This window comes from Rutidosis leptorrhynchoides, chromosome 3 (assembly GCF_046630445.1).
Source record: "Rutidosis leptorrhynchoides isolate AG116_Rl617_1_P2 chromosome 3, CSIRO_AGI_Rlap_v1, whole genome shotgun sequence".
NCBI classification, from domain to species: domain Eukaryota; kingdom Viridiplantae; phylum Streptophyta; class Magnoliopsida; order Asterales; family Asteraceae; genus Rutidosis; species Rutidosis leptorrhynchoides.
In genome coordinates this window covers 315,520,805-315,531,045 of record NC_092335.1, presented here as the reverse complement: position 1 = coordinate 315,531,045, position 10,241 = coordinate 315,520,805, and positions in this window count along the sequence as shown.

Here is a 10,241-nt window from a genome sequence, read left to right as displayed (position 1 = left end):
TCCTCGGATATGCAGTTTTGTTTTTGACACAAATATGCGTACACATGATCTTGCTTAAATTCAACATGTTGCAGCGGAAGCTTTTAGTTATCACCTGAGAATAGACATGTTTAAAACGTCAACATAAAGTTGGTGAGATATAGGTTTAATGCCGGCAGCGGTATAAATATAGACCACAAGATTTCATATGTAAACATTTTAATAAAAATATTCTAAGTGGTTGAGCACTTGGTAACCATACTTCACATTTAATCACGTCGCATATTCCCTTTATTATGAAATCTTACTACACCGTACCAAGTGTAGTCACCGAAACGAAGTACTGTGCAACCGTTGAATACTGGTCGTCCAGTCCGGTTGAGGTTGTCAGGCTCGATAGATCTATCAACAGGATTCGCGTTTACAATACCGCTGTAAATAGTAGTTACCAAGCTACAGGGAAGTATGCCAGTGGTACAGCTCAACGTAGAATATATTTTTCAGTTACTTGTGTCCATATCGTAAAACATAAAATACATGTATTCTCATCCCGAAATATTTAGAGTTTAAAAGTGGGACTATATACTCACTTTTGCCTTGAAGATATATATATTTTGACTTGGTCTCCGGTTGATATCACGAACCTATCCATATATAATATATCAATATATTTTCATTTTAAACAATCGTCACGTATATATACTTATAATACTTTTAATGTCTTCTTAGTCCGTAGTTAGCAATTCAATTTTAATGGTTCATATTTAGGTGTTTACTAAATAAATAAAACCCCCATCGAAATAAATAAAACCCCCATCGTATTCGTATTGGTCGGGATTAATCTTGACCCATGGTACCTATATTGTCAAGAAGACGTATTGCGTACAATCATGGGATCTTATGATTAATCTTCTCGTATTGTTTACGGGTGATCCTGAAATATATAAAATTAAATTATGAGTACATATATATAAAATATCATGTTATTTTAGAAAGATGTGATTTATTTAATTTTTCTCCAATTATTTTCGTGGCTAAACTAGTTTTGGATATCCGATCTTGTTTTAGTCATAGTTTCTTCGTTACAACTCCGTTTTCGTTGGTTCAACTTGCCACTTCCTTGGATTGAGTCCTTCTTTAAGAATATGAACTGTAAATACCTTAGTTTGTATTCGAAATCACAGGTCATAGGTCAAACTTTGGTGAAACTTATGAAGTTGATCATTTTTCCTTATGCAAACAACATTAAATGATTATTTTTCTAAAAATACTTATACTTTGAGTTAAATCATGAAATTTTTATGTGTTATCATATTCATAGTAAATATCATTTTTCCAGAAAATAAACCTCCAATTCAAGGTTCAAAATAATTTTTAATTATCCAACCCAAAACAGCCCCCGGTTGCACTCCGACGTCGTAAATTCAGTTTTTAAGGTGTTCTTTGAAAAACCAAGTTATACCTTGTTAAATTAGCATATATTTATGATATATTACAGGTCTTGAAGTATTTTAAAAGTTAAGTTAGAAGGATCTATTTAGTTTGCAAACAAGTTTGAAATCATTCAAACTATGTTCTTGTTGTTAAAATTGTATACCATAAAATAAGATAACTATATATATATGAATCGAATAAGGTTATGAACAAAGTTACTACCTCAAGTTACTTGGACAAGATTGCTGTAAAAGAGGAGTAAAAACCTAGAACCAAAAGAGTGATGGAGTTGGATGAAAGATTGGAAGCAACTTAAGACATAAACTTGAAATGAAAGTTGTATTTTTGTAGTGTTTTTGTTTGATCTTGTTATGGTGGTGTTTAAGGTGATTCTTGAGAGGATTTTTGCTGTAGTTCTTAGAGATACATGAAGCTAGTAAGTATGTGTTCCTAACTAGAGAAGTAATGTGGTAAAAATTGAAAATGGATGGAAGTATTTAAGGTGGTGGTGGCGTGATTTATGGTATACAAGGACAAGTTCACATGTTGTAATCTTGTGTAATTAGTCATACAATCATACAAAAGTAATTACCTTATACATAAGGAATGAACAAGGGCTGGTTGGTGGTGATTTGATGTGTATATACTAATAGTAAATACGTATAGAAGCTAGGTATGTTACGGGTACATATACCGTAGATATACGTATAGAAATCTTGTGAAAATGGAACGAGGATTCAAATATAGTTATCTTTTGTGAATATACTTATATTGTTTTATGTATTTAAGTTCTTAAAAAGTGATTAAATACATTACATATACGATATATGTATAAACATTATAGGTTATAAGTATTTATATCAAAGAACGTTACGTATGGTTATTGTTTTGAAAACTTAAGTTAGTAGTTTCAAAATATACATATATCTTATTGTTATTAATACAAAATGAAATATTAAAACATCCTTAGATTATGTTAAATATGTATATATACATATATATACACAAACGTATAATTATCATATATTATATAGTTCGTGATATCATCGGTCAAACTAGACGGTCAAACGTTGTGTAAAACTCTTTTCAAAAACATAAGTCTCAACAATTTGGATTGCTTATCATGTTGGTAAGGTTTAATTTATGTAAATATTAATCTTATAAGTATAGATCAATCGTAAAAGTCAGGGTCATTACATTCACCAACGTTTGGATGGATGGAAAGTGACTTAGGAAAGTTGAAAGATTATTGCAGAGTGTCATCAAAGTGAAGTGGGGTGGTAACGCTAGCAAAAATGCTCCTAAAGTGGTGGCAACATTGGTATGGAGATACTGAAATAGGTATGTGCACAATCAATACTTGGGATGATTTTTTAGAGAACATAAGAATCAATTTTATCCGATGAATGTTAAAAAGTCGTCATCGTAAACTACAACATTTTGGGACAACTCTAGAATATATTAAAGAATTCGCGACCCTTAACCTCTAGGTCCTAGATCTTCTCGATATAATTCATCTCTTCAACTATGTTTTGGTTCGAAACCTTGGCTAAAACGGATTTAGAGAAACGGGAGTCTAAGAGCTAGTCATGGCTATTGCTCAAGCGGAGACGTAATCAACCATGATAGTAGGAAAGATATGTTTAAGTCGGAAGGTGAAGTACAAGAAAGGCGTGGGAGAGAAGTTTGCTCAATCAAGGAACGATAATACATATAAGCCACTAACATAGAAGTTTGCTCAAGCAAATGATTTTTATACATAAAAACGTGTAGCTTTTAACTAGTCCGTATTAAACTAGTTTACAGTGTCATTTAAATCAATTTATAATTTTCAAATACGTTTGTATAATTAAAATTACAACTTTCATCTTATAAGTCACTCCTTAACTCTAGTTAAATGTATTTGTCAACCTTGGCCAACACTTGGTGCAAATAGGCACCAAGTCGTCAACCTGCTTGCCAGCCAACTTGTGACGACCCGAAAATTTCCAACTAAATTTAAACTTAATCTTTATATGAGTTCGACACGATAAGCAAAGACTGTAATGTTGAGTCTCAAAAAAATTTTGAACTATTTTCACATATGCAATTACCATTCGACTGTTCCCGACGATTCACGAACAATTATTTGTAAATATATATATATATATATATATATATATATATATATAAAATGTCCCATTCATATTGATTATAAACGTTCCATATTAATTGATTTCGTTGCGAGGTTTTGACCTCTATATGAGACGTTTTTCAAAGACTGCATTCATTTTTAAAACAACCATAACCTTTATTTTATCGATAAAGGTTTAAAAAGCATTACGTAGATTATCAAATAATGATAATCTAAAATATACCATTTACACACGACCATTACATAATGGTTTACAATAAGAATATATTACATGAAAAATAAGTTTCTTAAATGCAGTTTTTACATAATATCATACAAGCATGGACTCCAAATCTTGTCCTTATTTTAGTATGCAATAGCGGAAGCTCTTAATAATCACCTGAGAATAAACATGCTTAAAACGTCAACAAAAATGTTGGTGAGTTATAGGTTTAACCTATATATTATCAAATCATAATAATAGGCCACAAGATTTCATATTTCAATATACATCTCATACATAGAGATAAAATTCATTCATATGGTGAACACCTGGTAACCGACATTAACAAGATGCATATAGAATATCCCCATCATTCTGGGACACCCATTGAATATGATAATTTCGAAGTACTAAAGCATTCCAAATTTCAGAATGGGACTTGTTGGGCCCGATAGATCTATCTTTAGGATTCGCGTCAATTTGGGGTCTGTTCCCAAATTCTTAGGCTACCAAGCTAAAAAGGGGCATATTCGGCTTCGATCATTCACCCATATAATGTAGTTTCATTTACTTGTGTCTATTTCGTAAAACATTTAAAATTGCATGTATTCTCATCCCAAAATATTAGATTTTAAAAGTGGGACTATAACTCACTTTCACAGATTTTTTACTTCGTCGGAAAGTAAGATTTGGCCACTGGTCGATTCACGAACCTATAACAAATATGTACATATATATCAAAGTATGTTCAAAATATATTTACAATATTTTTAATACGTTTTTGTGACGACCAGGAAATTTCTGACCAAATTTAAACTTTATCTTTAAATGATTTAATGTTTTCGACACGATAAGCAAAGTCTGTAATATTGAGTCTCAAGTTTTGGAACTATATTCATGTAATCAAATATTCTTTGACTGTTCTCGAAGATTCACGAACAATATATATATATATATATATATATATATATATATATATATATATATATATATATGATTTCAAGTTATTTAGTAAACGATAGTAACATTCGATTATTGATTCGATTGATATTTAGATAAGTTAACTAAAACGTTTAAGATGAACCAATAAAACACTAATTTGCTACAGTATCAGTACCCGAAAAGCTACAGTGTTTTCAAAAATCACTATTTGCTACAGTAAAAAAAACTTTGCTACAGTAAAACACTATTTCAAAATGAAAATATATATATGTATATAATACGAGACGGTGATTTATAGAAGCAAATAACCAAAACACTTAATTGATTAAAGCTACACTTCGAGTGACATAGTTTATCAATGATTAAGTCTAAATGTTAACAAAGGTACACGTCACGAAACGTAAAGTACAAGTTTTCTCAGTATACGAAAGGACGTTCGAAAAACCGGAACCGGGACATAAGTCGAGTGACAACGTACGACATATCGGAACAAAAGTTACAAGTTAACTATGCACGTAAATATAATATAATATATAAATAATTATATAAATTAAATATATTATATATATTATATAAAATTATTTCGACAAACTAAAAGTTAAACGAAGTGAGCTGGTGACAGATGGCCATGCGAGCGCATGGCCAAACAACCTCCAAACCATGCGATCGCATGGAAGGAGAAATCAGGCCAACACTATAAAAGCTCGACCATTTCTACTTCTGATTCAATTCATTTTTCTCCGTATTATTATTATTATTATTATTATTATTATTATTATTATTATTATTATTATTATTATTATTATTGTTAATCTTATTATTATTAGTATTATTAATTAGTATTATACATAAAATACTACGACGAGGTTATGAGCGTGTCACTTTCAAAAATGGGTTTTCGAGCGGGATAGAGCTAAGGAAACTATGGGTTATAGCTATGGAGGTTATGGGTAATGTTCGTAGGTATTGTTTGCAAATCAAACCTAGTGTTTATCATCTCTGTTACGTCTACGTACTTTCCTACAATATTGAATCACAATATTGATACGTGAGCATTCATATCTTATCTTTTATATATTAATAGTGTATACATGTCTAGTGCTCGAGTATATATGTTTATGCATGCTTTTATGCTAAATTTCGTCGTTAGATAGTTTATGATGAATCACGAATTAAATACATATATTACTGATAAAAGGTATATGATATGCATGTCGTTGGAAAGCTGGCGAAAAATCAATAACTTTTCATTTAGAAACCGCGTAATTTCGGTGAACGAATTAAAAGTTATGATCAACTGAATTATGATTAACGTTAATTGAAATTGCTTTTGAATCTGCAATTGATATTTAAACAACTTGTTAATAAGATTGATAAAGTGAATTTTTGAATATTACCAGCCGAGTAAATGAATTCTTATATATGACACGTCTCGTTTTGTTAAACAACTGTCAAAATTGACTTTTTGAAACAACTTTGGATAACTTTTGTATGTCGATCTCGAGCATTGGGATTGTGATACACTATGACCTGACCTAGCTTGATAGACATTTATTGACCAACATATGTTCTCTAGGTTGAGATCTACGGTTATTTGGTAATCCGAGTTCGGTCACATTTTGGTGAACGACTTTATATGCTGCTAAGGTGAGTTTCATTTGCTCCCTTTTTAATTGCTTTTGCAATCTATATTTTTGGGCTGAAAATACATGCACTTTATTTTAAACACAATGGACACAAGTACATACTTAATTCTACACTGAGTTTGAACCGAAAATCCCTTAGCTTTGGTAACTAGTAACTGCCGGTTATAAGAACTGGTGGGTGCGAGTAGTTATATATGGATCCATAGGGCTTGATATCCCCGTCCGAGCTAGAGCACTAGCCTTTTAATGGACGTATGCTATTTGAGAAGTGTACACGTTGGTTTGCGTATATTATTAAGATGATTATACAAAGGGTATAAATTATATATACGTTAAGTTTAGTTATCAGGGTGCTCAATCTTGTAGAATATTTTGATAAACGTTTTTGGATGAAACAACTGAAATCTTGTGATCCACCTTTATGTACATATTATGCAAAACATTAAAACTATGAACTCACCAACCTTTGTGTTGACACTTGTTAGCATGTTTATTCTCAGGTTCCCTAGAAGTCTTCTGCTGTTTGCTTATATGTTAGACAAGCTATGTGCATGGAGTCATACATGCTTTATTCAAGAAAATGTTGCATTCACCAATTCATCACTATCTATCTTATTTTGACCGCATTGTCAATGGAAGTATTATTGTAACTCATTATATTACGATGATTGTCTATATGTAGAGATCATCAAATGTCTAAAACCTTTGTTTTAAATATTCATTTATGGTGTGCCTTTTCAAAAGAATGCAATGTTTACAAAACATATCATATAGAGGTCAAATACCTCGCAATGAAATCGATGAATGATGTGTTCGTCCATATGGATTTGGAGCGATCGTCACAATTTTAATGTTTTAAGTTTATTAAGTGTAACATCCCGCCTTTTTCCATTTACTTTTACGTTATACTAATTTAAACTCCGTTATATGTTTATAACATCTCCCGTTGATACGCGTTTTAAATTATCTCGTTTAGGTAATTTACGCACCCGAACGAAAGTTGAGGGACTAAACTTGACAAGGGATCAAACCCTTGACTAGGTCAAAGGGTCAAACCCCTTTCACCCATTCATTACCATCTCCCTATCTCTCTCTCTTTCTCTCTAGCAAGAACACACCCAATTTCCTTTCTCATTCATTCATCATCTAAATCCGGATTAGGGAGCTAGCAACCAAATAAATTACATATTCGTGATCCTCTCTTCATCCTCTTCATTTTGGTACCAACTTCATCTCATTTGGGTAACTTTTTAAAATCACTAGATTTTGTGTTCTTGATGTTTTTAACTTATAAAAGTGTTAATTAGTGTCTATGGCTCAAGTCTAACATGAATATATGATTTATATGCTCGATCTCGTTGTTTTAGTGTAACTAGCATGAACTTGAATTTTGGTGTGTTGTTCTTGAATTTTAGATGATCATATGTTGTAAGATGTTGAAAGTTGATGTTTTAATTGTGTTACTAGCATCACTAGCTTCAATTTGATGTGTAGGTTGCCTTAGAAAACTTCATGAGCTTGATTATTGATTTTTGGTGGAATTGAGTTAGGGTTTGAAGAACTTGAAGTGATTATTTGATGCGTTGATTGCCATGAATTGTTGTTAGTAAGTTGTTAGTTGTATTGTATGCTCCATTACCTACAAAATGGCATGTCACATGTATGCATTGAATGCCCAAATCATTAAATGTGCATTGGTGAGTTTGAAGCATTAATGTGGGCATTGAATGATCACTTGGTTGGAAAACTCGGTTGTTACAAATGAGGTTTTTGATTGTTAAATTGTGTTTAGTTGCATTCTATGTCAAAAGAGCTTTCCAACGATATAAGGTGCGAGTCCTAAGTGTTTGTGGTTTGCGTTTTATGCTTATTTGAAGTTTGGATCAAGTTGGACAAGTGAAACAGACCAGGCACCAGCACCCGCCTATTGTCGCGGCGCGACAGAAGGGTGCCGCGGCGCGGCATAAGCCGTGCCCAGCTTCTGTCTCCGGTGTCCATTTTATGGAAAATGTTTGGCATACTACGGACCTCCGATTCACATGAAACTTGTTCTAACATGTTCATATATGATTAAAAACCTCAGAAAAATAGTTCGGAACCCGACCCGAACGTGTTGACTTTCGTTGACTTTGACCGACCAAAGTTTGACTTTTAATCAAACTTAACCAAATATTTGTGCAATCGTTCTAACATGTTTTTATACTTGTACCTTGCATGAAACATGACAATTTGATTCACATGCTATTATGATCGAGTCTTAACGAGCCATAGGACTAATTGAACATCCTTGACCTATCGTGTTTACCGTTATTGATACAAACCTATTGTTTAGGTCAAGACTAGCATTGTTCTTTGCACACGTTTACTTGTTGAAGTACTTTACTACTCGTGCACTCAAGGTGAGATCATAGTCCCACTTTTACTCTTTTTGAACTTACATTTGGGATGAGAAAACATAAACATTTCTTTACTAAGTGAACACAAGTACAGGAAAACAAACATTCTACATACGAGTTTAGAACAAAATCCTCAATTCGATTATCATTAGTTACACTTGCCGGGTGTAAGCGAGAACTTATGTTGTATGGATCCATATGGGTTTGACAAACCCTCATTCAAACGGTTCGCTACCGTTTACGAATGAAATATATTTTCGAGAAACATTGTATGTTCTAGCACTAAGTGATGGGGTTCAATGGAAGGAAATGTTAAGCATTGATAATTGGGTGCTCGTGAAACAAACTTTTGGAATGTATTACTATTATTTCATTGATGCAAATCTTGTGGTTCACTTGTACTTACTTACTTAAACCTATGATTTCACCAACGTTTTCGTTGACAGATTTCTATGTTTTTCTCAGGTCCTTGAACTATACATGATACATGCTTCCGCTCATTATTTTGATACTTGCATTGGATGTCGAGTATACATGCATACATGGAGCGTCTTTTGGATACTTTTAAATTATGTCGCATAAGATTCATTTGTACTTAAAACTTTGTATCGTAACTTGTGGTGGAACTATTCTTGTAAAACTTGAACAACCTTTACATTTGAAATGAATGCGACATATCTTTTGGTCAAACGTTGTTTTAAAGACTTATGACCACGTAACGGGACCTAAGTAGACGGCGCCGTCAATGACGATTTGGTCGGGTCGCTACAGATGGTATCAGAGCGTTGGTTGTAGGGATTTAGAGTTCATTAGTGTCAACCTCGAGTCATAGGGTACATTGGTGAGTCTAGACTACAACCGGCATATAGACTTGAAGTAGGAATTACTTGACTACTTGTGCATTTATACTCGAACGCTTCTACTCATATCTACTCTTAGTTCATCTTAATCTCACGTTGTTTAATTTGATTGACACGCCACCTTGACTTTATAGAATAATGTCGAATGCACATATGAATCAGGGTAATATAATTTCCGGGATTATATTACGGTGACTCATATGAACATTCCGACATTATGGCATAAAGAATTTAAGGCGAGTCGAAAAAAAAAAAAAAAAAAAAAAAAAAAAAAAAAAACTTCTCTTTATCTTTATTCTATATCACGGTTAGTATTATTGAGAATACTAATCAATGATATTCTTGTGTCTTGAAGGAACAATGGCTCCTCGTCGTGTACGCCGCAATGAAACTCCCGAACAAGCTCTCGAACGGATGATAGCCACCGCCGTAGATGCGGCCATGGCCGGTCACTCATCCAACAACAATAATAATAACAACCACAACAACAACAACAACAACAACAACAACAACAACAACAATGGAGCCGGAAACTCAAACGAGGGATGCTCCTATAAAGCTTTCATGGGGTGCAAACCTCACACTTTTGATGGAACCGGGGGACCGGTCGCGCTCACCCGATGGTTTGAGCAAACGGAAGCTGTCTTT